This window comes from Terrapene carolina, unplaced genomic scaffold, assembly GCF_002925995.2.
Source record: "Terrapene carolina triunguis isolate 2854851 unplaced genomic scaffold, T_m_triunguis-2.0 Scaffold110, whole genome shotgun sequence".
NCBI classification, from domain to species: Eukaryota; Metazoa; Chordata; order Testudines; family Emydidae; genus Terrapene; species Terrapene triunguis.
Genome location: NW_020664461.1, coordinates 1861297 through 1875560, shown reverse-complemented (window position 1 = coordinate 1875560; position 14264 = coordinate 1861297).

The following is a 14264-nucleotide window of genomic DNA, read 5'->3' as shown; positions in this document are numbered from 1 at the left end:
GAACAATGGCATGATGTTAATGAAGGGAAACGTTAGGCTAGCTATTATGGGACCCCCGCCTGGCCAGTTCCCCACCACTGAGTTGGAGGGCCTGAAGATGCAATCCCGCGTTGCAAGGTCTGCGTCCCACCTTCCCGCGCCATTTCGAGCTGGGAATTGATTTCGGAGAGACGCAGCGTCCGTGAGATAGTGGTGGGAAGTTACATAACAGAATCCCCGTCTTATTATAGAGTAAACACAGGCCAGGTTTATTCCTGCATGCACTAATCCGAACTGCAGTTTCCATGGGAATTATTTAGGGAGCCCCCCCCCGCTGGATGTAATTAGCTGGTAATCTGCAGGCAGATGTAATTAGGAGATTGTTAGCAGGTGTTTACTGCAAGGACTTTCCGATTTTACTGTGTAAGTAAGGAGTGAAGTAATTACCCAATTACACATTATTTGTGTCCACCGATGATCAAGTATTTCTGAGAGCTCCCCTGAGGACGTAGGTAACTGGGCCCCCGGCATGGAGATAGATAAGGCTTCGCTAGAGGTCCCAGATACCTAAACCATAATCAAAATGTCAGATCCTTTGTCTCCCTGGCTAACCTTTGGCTGACACTGCTTTCCAGACAGCGTTTGATGGGGCTTCCCTTTGCTGCAGCTCATTACAAATTTTGACCGAGCACTATGTGGTAATATAAAGCTTAGCCGGGAAGCGACTGTCCTAAATCTCCTGTGTCCTTGTGTCGTTTTATCAGGGGGAGGGAGGTTTAACCGCCATTTCTGCGGCCCGTTTGCTTGATCAGCGTGTGAAACGTCTTAATAAATTGAGTCTCTTAAAAAAAAAAAAAAAAGAACAGGAGTACTTGTGGCACCTTAGAGACTAACAGATTTATTTGAGCATAAGCTTTCGTGGGCTACAGCCCACTTCTTCGGATGCATGCAGTGGAAAATACAGTAGAAAGATATACACCTCTACCCCGATATAACACGACCCGATATAACACGAATTCGGATATAACGCGGTAAAGCAGTGCTCCGGGGAGGCGGGGCTGCGCACTCCGGTGGATCAAAGCAACTTCGATATAACGCGGTTTCACCTATAACGCGGTAAGATTTTTGGGCTCCCGAGGACAGCGTTATATCGGGGTAGAGGTGCATATATACACAGAGAACATGAAACAATGGGTGTTACCATACACACTATAACGAGAGTGATCAGTTAAGGTGAGCTATTACCAGCAGGAGAGAGAAAAAAACTTTTTGTAGCGGTAATCAAAATGGCCCATTTCCAGCAGTTGACAAGAAGGTGTGAGGAACAGTGGGGGGGGGGGATAAACATAGGGAAATAGTTTTACTTTGTGTAATGACCCATCCACTCCCAGTCTTTGTTCAATCCTAATTTAATGGTGTCCAGTTTGCAAATTATTTCCAATTTAGCAGTCTCTCCTTGGAGTCTGTTTTTGAAGGTTTTTTGTTGTAATATTGCTTCTGTGGACCTCAGTGAACTCTTCTCCATAGTGGATTCAGGGGACCTAGCCGTGAGGCTGGTTGTCAGGTAGCCAGTGGCGGCTTGGCAGGGACAAGAGCTGTATTGTCTGGCCTGGGATGAGATGGGACATAGAGATCCAAGGGGAAATCACTCCTAGGGAGGCTGTGTCATCTGGAGTGTGGAAGGCCCCCTGCCTCACCAACCTCTCCTCTGGGAGGATGGTCAGTGCGGCAGAATGTGGACCAGACGCAGAACTCTGGAGAGGTTACTTCCCTAGTGTTCTCCCAAAGGACGTGGGCCCTGGAGGGCATTACTGATGGGTAGGTGACTAGCAGGCTGTGCTTTAAGATGACCGATATATTTAAAGAGGCAGAAATGAAATAACTGGATGGACCAGGATTCATAGAGCAGCGATCTAGATCCGTATGGTCACCAGGTTGGCAAGATTAGGCCCAAAAGGCACTGGGGGCTAAGCTAGGTCCTGGCTCCTGAGTAGAATGCAGGTTTGATGTGGTGCCTCAAAACTTCGTAGGATGCCATTTTTAAATGGAAATGTCATTTTCATCCATCAACGACCTCTTGGGGGTATTCTAATAACAGTGACCCCATGTTTGCCTTTGCTCTCTGTATAATCCAGTCATATTTGCAGGAAATTCATTTAGGATGGCAGAAGATTTTCAAATCCTCCTCATAGCGTACTCTCTGTTGACGATTTAGGAACCAGAATCTTGTAGATTTCTGCCCAGCACATGCCATAAGAATGATCGTTACATAAGAGCTATGTATTATTATTAATGACTATTATTCAGGTCCAAATGCAAAATGTAACTCACACTCCACGACTGGGGGAGAAATAGAGAGGAAACTTAAATTTAAGCATCTCCTATGGTTTTATATTTAACTGTAGAAGGTGATCACATATCACTAGGCTTGGCAGAATTTGTGTTTTATATATATATATATATATATATATATATTATAATTTCAACAGATAATATCAATGTTTATTGTGAAGCACTTTTTATTTTTTATTGATTGACATTTTCACAGTTGCACAAAATTATGGGTTTGCGGAAATTTTAATTTTTTTCTATTTACATTTTTACAGGCGTGGGAAAGATAATTATTTCATGATAGGAGACTTAGAGAATCAAGTCAAAGCTTTATAACCATTGAAACAAAAATTGTCAACATCACACATCAAAATATACAAAGTACATCTCCTTAAATCAAACTCTAATAAGTTCTCAGGCAACGTAAGAAAAATGCTATAAATTTCACCAATCATCAATGAAAATATTTTTTCGTTGGTTTCCATGTGTATGGTGAAATTGACATTTATTGACAAAAATCTGATCCTTCCAAGCCTAGATATCACAGTGACGGGCACAGTATAAGGAACAGAACAGAATGCTTCTCTCTGCCCAATGTGACGCAATTGGCAATCTCTACCTAAACAAACCCCAGGACTGAACTATCACCAGCGTGTGGTGGCTCAGAATGGGGGCTGATTAAGGCAGTCCCTGACTGAGTGAGGATCTATCAGTTACTTATTTTCTGGAGCACTAAATTCATTCACAATTCTTTTCCTTAAAGAGAAGGTTCCCCAACAGCCAACTGAAATGTGGTGCGTGGAGAGAAGCCAGAAATATAAAAACACGCTGAGCAGGTCAAAAGGGCAAGCGGAAGTGGTATTCCGTTCGGAGAATTGCTTCAATCTCGCAGTTCACGGGCCAGAACTGCAGCTGGTGTAAATTGACTTTGTTGCCCCCCTGCCCCCGATTTACTCTAGCTGAGGATCTGACCCAGAGGTGCCCATCCCCATGGGAGGATGTCAGGTGAGGTCTGCGTAATAGATTTTTAAGGCCAGAAGAGACCATTAGATCATCAAGCCTGATCTCCTGCATCGCAGGCCAGAGAACCTCCCCCAGTGATTCCCACACCCAGCCCAGTAACTTGTGTTTGAGCTAGAGCGGATCTTTTAGAAAGGCATTCAGCCTGGACTGGCACTGGATGGAGACTCCACTGGTCAATTGTTCCAACCGCTAACTGCTGCGCCAGGGATAGCAATCTCCCCCCGCAAGCCACAGACACAAACGGCGAGATCCTTTTTCGTTTGATGCCCCTGGATCAAACGACCCCCACACACTAGTATCTCCATGGCAACTGGGCTAGTCTCTCATTTTGCTGTGCCAAGTCAAACTTTTTTTATAGTTTGTTAATAAAGGTGATCTGCTAGGGAAGCGTGTTCCTGAGGACTTCAGTAATTAAATTCTTCATATGTTGGAGACAGGCGCATAATATGCAAAGCTGTATCTGATCTGCAACGTCGTCTGTTGATATTCCTCCAGAGCGCAAGTGAGCTTCTTTCAAAATGTTATCACCTGATTTTTCTTAACAGATATGGGCCCGATCCAAAGTCCATTAAAGTCAGGGGGAGGTTTTTCCACTGACTTCAGATGGTTTCGGATCAGGCCCTAAGCTATTGAATGAATTGCAGTATTTATAATGTATATACAGTAGTACATTACCCCACTCCAACAAAGGAAAATGCAATCGTATTTTAATGCTAAAGTCATGCTTCATTTCCTGATTCCACTGCCCTTTTCAAGCAGGATGGAGTGTTTTCCCATCCTTAAATATAGCTTAGCACCAAGTTACAGTTTTCGCTAGCATTTTGCCTCATTCCTCTGCCTCCCCGTGCCTCAGTTTCCCATCTGTAAAATGGGCATAATGATGCTGACCTCCTTTGTAAAGTGCTTTGTGACCTACAAATGGGATGATTATTGTGCAGAGACCTGTGATGCCCAGCAGAACACCCTAAAATGAACAAACAAGTGCTCTGCCATTGCCCGGGGATCCAGTCCTGCCAGCTGTGACTCACACAAGTTGTACGTACTCAGGGGAGCAGGTGTGTTGACTTTAGTGGCAGCCCCCGCAGAGGGCCCCATTCTGATATCCGCACTCAGGCTCAGAAGTACGCTCCTGCATGAGCAATCCCACTGAAACCAGCACTACTCACCCGAGCAAGGGTTTGTGGGACAGGACTTTATTCTGATGGACATGCCAGGGGTTAAAATATGAAACACGGGGTGCACTAAACCCCAACCCTCAGAGTAAGACTAGGATGATAGAAATCAGAGCTGGCCAAGAGAAACTGGCGTATTTTAGACCCCGCCCTGCAGTCCTTTCTCAGGCAAACTCCCCAGGGCAGAGTGTAGTAAGGACTATAATATCTGCCCCTTCAGAACTGTTCCTTACCGTATATTCTTGAGTGCTTTGTCCAGTCTGCTCTGAAATGAGTTGAGCGACAGAACTCCCAGCCTTTCTCTGGGGGACTTGTCTTCTTCTACTAACCCTCACTCTTACTATTCCCCCCCCCCGCCCATATTCAACATCCTGTTCTCCAATTTCATTCTCCCCCCTGCCTTCTTGGACCACCCAAAGTAATTCATCTCTCTCCCTGGGTTTCCTATCGTCCAGTAGCTCCAGTGTTTCCTTCACGCATAGACACACTAGTTCATTATAAAAGATGCACTGTTAATACGTGCCATAGCACACCAGACAATTCGTGTGTATCCTGGAAAGCTTAAATCATGCTTAAAACCAAAACGAGCCATTCGATAGACGTGTGAGTGTACACAGCCGGAGGTGAGGCTCTCTTATGCGCTGTTCTTTAGGAGGCAAATGTATCCTCTGTCTCTTAATGCACATTTAAAGTCGCAATTAACTATTCATACTTTAATCTCATCCAGCCACACTGCAGCTCTCTGGGTATTATTATTCCTTATCTGCCCCATTATAAATATGATTAGCTCAGAAGCGCCGGTAGGGAAAGGTTGCGCTGCGGCTTGGTGTATCAATCCAGTTATTGTGCAAAACGTGCCAATAGAACCCAGCCTTATTTACCATTCCTCCTCCCCCCGCCCCAGTCCCCAAAGTCCTTTTATGCAAACTCATTCAAATGAAGCCTGCTCTTTAGAGGATGATGTGCTTGACAAGGTTAACACACAGTCTCAGCCTCTCTCCCTGAAGGATTCAATAATTTCAAGTGTATAAATGGGGAGAAGACATGCATGGAGTGATAAGCAGTAGGAGCTTCGGCTATCGCTCTATCGTGCTGGGTGTGTTGGATTCTGGAGGGGCCCGACTTAGTCATTCCTATTTCCAGCGGCATGTGGCTGAAACGTACAGATTTTTTGGGGGTCTGATCCTAACGGCTGTAAAAGATCTTCTCTTCAGAGCTGCAGCCCGGCCGAGCTCTGGTTTTGACAAGATGAATGTCTGGTTGCTATTTTGGGAAATCTGGGCACTCAGCCACATATTGAACAGGGTCTGGAAAGATTTTGCGACCTCTTACAGCACTGACATAACTGGGGGAGACCCAGGTACCATCCCGTCCGAGATCCAGGATGCTTTCAGGCCCCAATTCAGCAAAGCACTTGAGCGCATGCTTAAAGTTAAGCACGTGCTTTAGTGCTGTGCTGACCTGGGTTGGGCTTTTAATAACAATAACAATCGCTAGCTCTGATCCAGGGCTTTGCACCCAGAGATCACACAGTCCTTTGCAAAGCAAGTAAGGGTGGCTATCTGGATAGGGAATAGGACCCGGTCACAAAAAAGGTCAGTAGCTACAGAACTCCAGTCTCCTGGCTGCCAATCTGGTGTCCTCTCCTTTGACCCTACCACCACCTCCTAGACTCGTAGCCTTTACGGTCAGAAGAAACCAGCGTGATCATCTAGTCTGACCTCCTGCACCTTTCACCTCTAAGCACACACTTAAGTGCTTTGCTGAGTAAGGGCTCTCTAGACGGTGAGCTCCCCAGGGCCTGTCTATCTGTGGCAGTACCACACCTTGGACAACAAGGTTCTGATCTTGACTGGACCCTTTGGGCACTGCAATAATATGGTCTAGCGCAGTGACTTGGAGCAGCTCAGGTCCAGAATATTTTCTAAATGCCGCAGCCGGCTTCTTAGAAAACCACTGTCAACTCAGCAATCCGGGAGGTCAGTAACAGAGCAGCAGCTCCAGGAGCTCATTACGTTTAAATGTGGCACTTTAAAGTCCGTTCTTTTGGTGGTCACTTGAGTGAAGCCCAACGGGGACATCTCTTGCCCACCTCGGTGGCAATACTGCAACACTGCTCAGTATAGGAAGCAAAGGGGAGGGGCAAATAAGGGAGGCAGTGTGGCCTGATGGTTAGAGCAGTGGGCTAAGACGGGAGACTTGGCGTCTATTCCCAGCTCTGCCATTGGCCTACTGAGTGACCTTGGGCAAGTTATTTTCCTCTATGTGTCTCAGTTTCCCCATCTGTAAAATGGGAGTAATGATACAGCCCTTATTTGTAAAGCACCTTGAGATCTGCTGATGAAAAGCACTAGATAAGAGCAAGGTAATAGTCTTATTATATTGTCCAGGAGCTTGTATACAATATTGAATGAGCAGGAAAATATTACGGGCTAATTCGTAAGCTTCAAAGCCAGAAGGGACCCCTGCGATCGTCTCGCCTGACCTCCTGCATAACTCAGCCCAGCGAATTATCCTTTAGGACTTCAGACAAAAATAGTGGGGGAGCAAGGCATCTAGAGCATGAACTCCATCCCTGGTGTAAACCCCACTGGCTACAAAGGATGCCTTTGTCCCCACTACTTGTGACTTTCTTCCAGCTAAATCCCTCCTGATAATTTATTGATTCTCACTGTCAGGTGGTCCAAATCTAACCTCTCCTCCGAAGGAACCTTTCAGCAGGATTAGGGGAATGGCTGGCTTGTTAGCTAGCATAGCATCCTCTTCACAAAGCGTTTAAAGGATGGGCATTTAAAAGGCATGCAAGGACAGCGCTTAGCTTCTTTACAAACATACAGCTCTTCTGCACCATTCTTTTATTTCTATTGTGGCAGCAGCCTCAGGACCCCGATCCTTGATCAGGACCCCATTGTGCTAGGTACTGTACAAACAAAGAGAATCTGTCTTCAAGGGAGCTCACCGTCTACAATCCCAGATGCTTCGACTAGTGGGGAATTAGGGCCCGATCCAAAGCCCGATTGAGGTCAATGGAAAAACTCCCATCAACTTCATTGGGTTTTGGAGCGGGGCCTTTGGGCTTCGAGTCAGAGTTTAAGGCTAGAAGGGACCCATAAATCATCCCGTAGATCACAGGCCACTCACATCACCCGGCACTAAACGCAGCCTTGCGAGCGTGTCACTCCAGCACTCACCGATCAAATCGTGAACGAGGTCCTTGATGAGGTGGCCGACAATGGCGTACGCCACCGCCACCACCACCAGTGCGGCCATGAGAAGGTAGAGCACCGCCTTGGGCAAAGGGATAGCGTCCCGGGCAGGAGGTTTGTACTCCTTGTAGAGCTGGTCATTGTCCGAGTACGAATACTGGAATAAGTGGTCCAGGTCGGTGGTGAAGTTGCTGGAATTCATGGACGGGCTGTTGGACAGGTAGTTCTCCTGCTTTGGGTCCTGCAGGACGCTCACCACTGAGCTGGTGCTGGCTTCCACCTGCTGAACCAAGCTGAGGGTCTTGTTGACGCTGGGGAGGATCTGAGAGAGGAAAGTGCTCCAATCTTTGATTGCGCTGATGTTGCAAATGATCATAATTGCAATGGAGAAAGAAGCCTCCAAACCCAAGAGATTAAAAAAAGTAGCGACCCGGGGTAGAGTCAATGTGCTTTCGGCGAACCATACACTCAAACCGGTGGGAGAAAGTCTCTCTGGGCTGGATTCGCCATGCAGGCTCTTACATGATCACACACATGCGCGCAGGCACACGCAGACGGACGCACACTTGCTTTACATTATGAAATGCACCGAGTCAGATCCTGTGAAGTTCCTTACTGAGAAGTAGGTGCTGGAGTAATCCTGACTGGTATCATTACTGTTTCTCAACTGTTTCTCCCAGCAGAGGAAAGCTGGAGTGAGAGAATTCTCCCGATATTTTCAGTCATCTGGAAAGGAAAGATCAGTTCCCCTTCTCCAGATTCTTTTAGCAGGTGCCTCTCCTGAACAAAAATTCCCAGGGATTGTCACTTTTTTCTAGTTCCCCGGACTCAGCTTTATTATTTTAGCAGATGAGGCTGACTCGTCCCACAATCCACACAGACATTCTTAGCCCCTAGTCTCAAAATAGGCACATCCCGGAGATTGACCTCAAAAGGGAAACAAAATACACAAAAGCAGGAAAATTCAGCCGATCACTTTGAGCTCCAAAAAAATACCCACACATGCAGGTCTACTCCATTGCAGGTTTGTTATCACTCTGCAAACATTTCGTCAACTTCTTCCACCAGGATCTCCCCCCAGATTGCTTTAAAAAAATAATCACAGTCAGAGGAGGTGATCCTGAAAAGAACAGACACACAGCATGGTCCAGCCTCTGTAGTAAAGACCAGGAAGCCCCTCCACCAAACTGAAGGAGGATAGGTCTCCCAATTTTGCTTCACAGGTTTGTCTGGGGGACTGACCTGCTGCTCCTAAGCGCCCCGCGTTCCTGCTTGTTTTATTTAGCACTTCTATCCCTACCGATGTCCCCGCGAATAACATTTGATTCAGTGCTGCTGTCTAGTGTCTCTCTGTCTCTCTTTCTGCTTCTGGCTCCTCTTCTAACAATTCCAGTTGCTTTTCCAAGTCAAGCAGCTCCCGGTGGCAGTGCAGCTGTCCAGGGAGCAGAATGCCTTTCGGAGGCTTAACGGAGCCACCAGGAGATTTGGTGATGTCGACAGAATAACCCCCCCCCCAGCCAGGGTTCTTAAGCTGGGGGATAAATATCCGTGGCATATGAGCCGCTTCCTTCTCTCTCTTCTCCCCTCTGGATAAACCCTTTCAATGTCACAGCACATGCATAGCTCTGGAAAGGCACCTTGATGCTGGCTCTGTTTGAAGGGAGTGGGAAAAAAACTGCTCCTGTAGGAAGGATCATTTGGGAAACATGGGGGAAGAGAGGGTAGCACTTGTGTGTGTGTTTCTGTTGATCATATTCCAGCAGTATCCTGAGGATCAGACCCTTACAAGCACAGATCCTGCTTCTTGTCAGGAGCAAACTAACCCTGTGTCAGATTCTCCCTTGGAAATCCTTTGTCTGCAAACTGTAATCCTGGGGGAGGAACTGAACTGCAGTTACTGGGGGAAGAAGAGACATAAATCCTCCTACTGGAAGCCTTTAGGTTGAATTTCTGCAGTCCTCACCCAGGCAGGTCTTCCACTGGCCTCCCCCTCCTTGGGAAGTTTCACCTGATGACAGTGGATGTCTTGCCTGAGAGAAGACCGCATGATTTGGCTAAAATGCCTTCCAGTCCTGGAACAGGTGGCATGCGGCAGGGAGGGCCTGGTGGAACGCCCCCTGCAGTCAGTCAGTTGTACTGAGTTTAAAGCGATTTGGATCAGGCACCTGAAATTCGTTTGAGCTCCCTTCAGAATGGGATTTCACTGGGAGTTTAGCCCCAGTAATGACAGTGGGACTGAACCCTGTCTGTTTATGGGGTGTGTGGGGGTGGAGAGGAAATTTTATATAAGAAATCCATATAGTGCTATCTTCAAACATAAATAAATGAAAAAGATCCTGGATTCATTTTTCAACTATTATTTTTAGTGGAGTTCCTCAACCAGGAAACGGGTCGATCCAGGAGAAACAAATCACAGCGTTAGAAATAAATGCATTCAGACACCACCGATCAATGATTCTAATAACGTTGATCTAAGTCACCCTAGTAACGACAGGTTCCAGTCAGGGATCACCGCCTCAGTGTGCTGCTGGACAAACACTTATTCAATGGGGTACAAACATTCAGCCACCTCACCTCTTCCGTTGAAAGCCTATTGTATATACGCCAACTGGGTACACCCACATAAAGCCAAGACTGTACTGAAAATCCACAGGAAATGACCTTTCTGTCTCCCTCGGTACTTATATGGCCCTCATCAAGCATTGGCCTGCTAAACCCAGGGTTGTGAGTTCAATCCTGGAGGGGGCCATTTAGAGATCTGGGGCAAAAATCTGTCTGGGGATTGGTCCTGCTTTGAGCAGGGGGTTGGACTAGATGACCTCCTGAGGTCCCTTCCACCCGGATATTCTATGATTCTATAAATCAGAGTGCCTCACGACCGTTTTATCCGGGAGGCAGACCATGTACCATGTGGTCTGGTACCATGACAAGATGCCTTTCTTGAAGCTATGTTTTAATCAAACACAAATGAGTAGGCTCAATATAGCGGTAGCAGGGTAAAACTCTCTGGCCTGCACGATGAAGGAGGTCAGACTAGATCAGCAGTTCTCAAACTGTGGGTCAGGACAGGGTCGCCAGGACCAATGTTAGACTCACTGGGGCCCGGGGCTGAAGCCAAAGCCTGAGGGCTTCATCCCGGGGTGGCCGGGTTCGGGCTCTGCCCCTCCATCCTCTCCCTGGCGTCATGTAGTAATTTTTGTTGTCAGAAGGGGGTGTCACGGTGCAATGAAGTTTGAGAACCACGGGGCTAGATGATCTAATGGCCCCAGGTGGCTTTAAATCTATTATGCCCATTTTACAGATGGGAACTGAGGCATGGGGTAGAGTTAAGTGACTTGCCCAAGACAGCCCGTAGCTGAGTCAGAAACTGAACCCAGACTTCCTGAATCCCAGTCCAGCGCACTGTTCACTAGATCACCCTTCCTACCCAATGGCGAGCAGGAGGGTCTCCGTATCTGAAGCGCGTGCACCCTGCTATTGATTCAGATTGCCACATGATTTGCCATAGTTTTTGAGTGCTGTGGGGGTGGGGTGAGGGATGAGAAGTGTCCCTCAGACTTGGTGGAGAAAGCACAGAAGGACAGATTTTCCTATGTTTTTAGGCACCTAAAGACTTTGAAACTCCGGCCCAGGGTCTTGACGCGGATTGGCCAGGCTCTCCAGGAGCCGCTGCCCGTTCCAAGGCTGAGTTGGGGAAATCTCCAGGGTCCTCTGCTCTGGGCTCTTCAGCAGGAGAGGCAAACGGCAGCACATCTTTTTAAAGTCCACCATTCCTGTTTCTTAAACGCCATCCTTTCAATCCCTGCTTTCAATCCTGGAGCTATTTGTCTCGCTTTTTTATCCCACCGTATCTGAGACACACACCCCGCCCTGGGACTGCGGTACATTCCCCCACTGGCACGCCTGCCTTGCTTTGTTAATTAAAAGATGTCCTAAAGTCATTGTTTCGCCCAGCTGCTTGGCTTTTGTGGTTGCCATGGTATTCATCGGTCGGCCAATCAGAGGTGAGGGAAACAGAACATCCACCTCTGCAGAAGTCCTGGGATCGAATGATCCTCTTGTGCTCCAAAGTCAATTACATTCTGGGATAGTCAATTACACCCTGGTGATTGTGGGCTCTGGGCAGTACTGCAATACATTGATTTCGACGGAGCTCCGCTGGTTTACATCGGACCCAATCACTTCAAAGCAAAGCCTTTGAAAATAAAGCTCTCCATCACTTCCCGGGCAAGTGCGCTGTTTCCCCTGCAGCACTCAGTGACACCCCAGCCACTTAAAACGGAGTCAGGGAATGCCACTGTGTGTGTGTCCAATACTCAGCGCAGATAGGTGTCCAGAACTCAAGAGGTGTCTTGATGACAGGGTATAAGTACCTTCTCCAGGAGAAAACACTGGCCACTAAAGGGCTCTTCAATCTAGCTGCGTAAGGCAGAACAAGAGCCAGTGGTTGGAAGCCGAAGCCAGACAAATTCAAATGACAAATAAGGCACTGATTTTTAGCAGCGAGGGTGATCCACCATTGGAACAGACTGCCAAGGGAAGTGGTGGATTCTCCAGCTCTCGCTGTCTTAAGATCAGGATGGGATGGGCTCAGCGTAGGGGTAGCTGGATTGAATTGTCTGGCCTGCATTATACAGGAGGTCAGACTAGAATGATCGAATGGTCCCTTCCAGCCTTAAAATCTACTAATCTTGGCTGCATGAAGAGAGGCAACTTGTGCCAGATCAACACACACTCATCATGCGAATGAGAGACAGGAGGACCTAGGCTCCGGTCCCGGTTCTGTATTGCCTCGTCACATGGCCTTGAGAAGGCACTACTCCCTTTCTGTGTATCTGCCTCCCTGTCTGTGAAATGGAGCGTGACAGCCCTTCCCTGCCTGGCCGTTGCACAGATCGATTCGTTGCGTTACCAGCCAGCGTTTGCAAAGCACGACGCATTATTGCGAGCGGAGAGGGAAATGATTTTCAATATTTTCTTTTAAAACAAATCAGCGGGCCAGTAATTTTTGTGTCCACGCATTCGTTGTGTTATTGATTCGGGGATACAATGAGTTCATTGTGTTCATTCATCTCTAGGCTGGAAGTTAGAAGAACGTGGTTCTGGAGCAGCCTTCCAGATAGGAGTCGTGGGAGCAAACAACCTCACTAGTTTGAAGATGGAGCTTGTGTGACAGTCAGGACCAGACACCCCAAGGGGCAAACAGGAGGTCTGAACCCAAAGAATAAGCAACTGGATCAACTGGTTGTATATGTAAGCAGGGGCTGAATGAAGGCTTCCCTGACAGCGAGCTGGGAGGGGGAGAGACTTGGGTGTGTTTATGTAAATACAGTTTGCTCCTGCTCTGCCTACATATTTAGCAGATACAACCAGGGCCGGCTTTAGGCCGATTCACCCGATTCCCTGGAATCGGGCCCCGCGCCTTAGGCGCCTTTTTAATTTTTTTTACTCACCCCGGTGGGCGGCGGCGGCGGTCCGCTCTGGGGTCTTCGGAGCTCCGGCCAGAGCACGGCAGCCCAGTGGCCCCGCAACCCTGGCCGGGGCGCCGCAAGCCCCGTGACCCCGCTCTCCCGGCTGGAGCCCCGGCCGGAGCGCGACAGCCCTGCGGCCCCTCAACCCTGGCTGGAGCGCCACAGCCCCGTGACCCCGTCCGGAGCACGACAAGCCCCGCGACCCCCCTCCCCCGGCCGGCAATCCGAAGTGCCGCCCAGTGAGTACAAGCCCCAGGAATCGGGCCCCGCACTTGCTAAAGCCGGCCCTGGATACAACGGTGTCAAAGTGATCAACTTTGGCTGGTGTTGAGTACAAATCAGCTTGATATGTTTGTGAGTGGGATTAGTTGCCTGTGACAGTAGGGGACCGGACTCGATGACCCAGGAGGTCTTGTCCAGACTTCCTATGGCTGTAGGACAGGAAGGCTGAGAAGGAGGGATAATAAGATCTGGAGCCTTTAGCCGGCAGCTCAGCATTCAGACCTGGCCTGAACTGGCAGAGACTGGAAGCCGTTACCATCCAATGGTTGTTCGTTGGCCTGTGAGTTGGTGGTCTCAGTCCTGTTCCTAGTGGCCAAGCTGGCATTGACTGGCAACCTGGACACAGTTACCTTCTCAGTAACTTCCCCTGTGACTAGCTTATTCCATAATTGTCCGGGGTGTCTTGCACCTTCTTTTATAGCATCTGGCACTGGCCACAGCCAGAGTCAGCATCTTGGGTCTGATTGGTCTGACAATTCCTATGAAAACCTAAGGACTGAGAGCCCCATTTAGATCCCCAGCAGGGTTAATGGCAAAAAATGCCCATTAATTTAAATGGAAGCAGATCTAGACCCCTTCAGAAAAGGTGTTGAGGCCGGGCAAATGGGAGTTCTGGCACCTTTTGCAAACACTGAATTCATTAAAAAGAATTAGACAAAGTTTGCATTTCCTCTGCAGTGAAATTAGCAAAGTAGGGCCTCTTTTGTGTTCATTAATACCTATATAAATTCAAAGTAAGTAGAGAGCCACTTTTGTTCATTAGACACCTTCTGCATCTCCTCGATTAAGAAGAAGCTTTA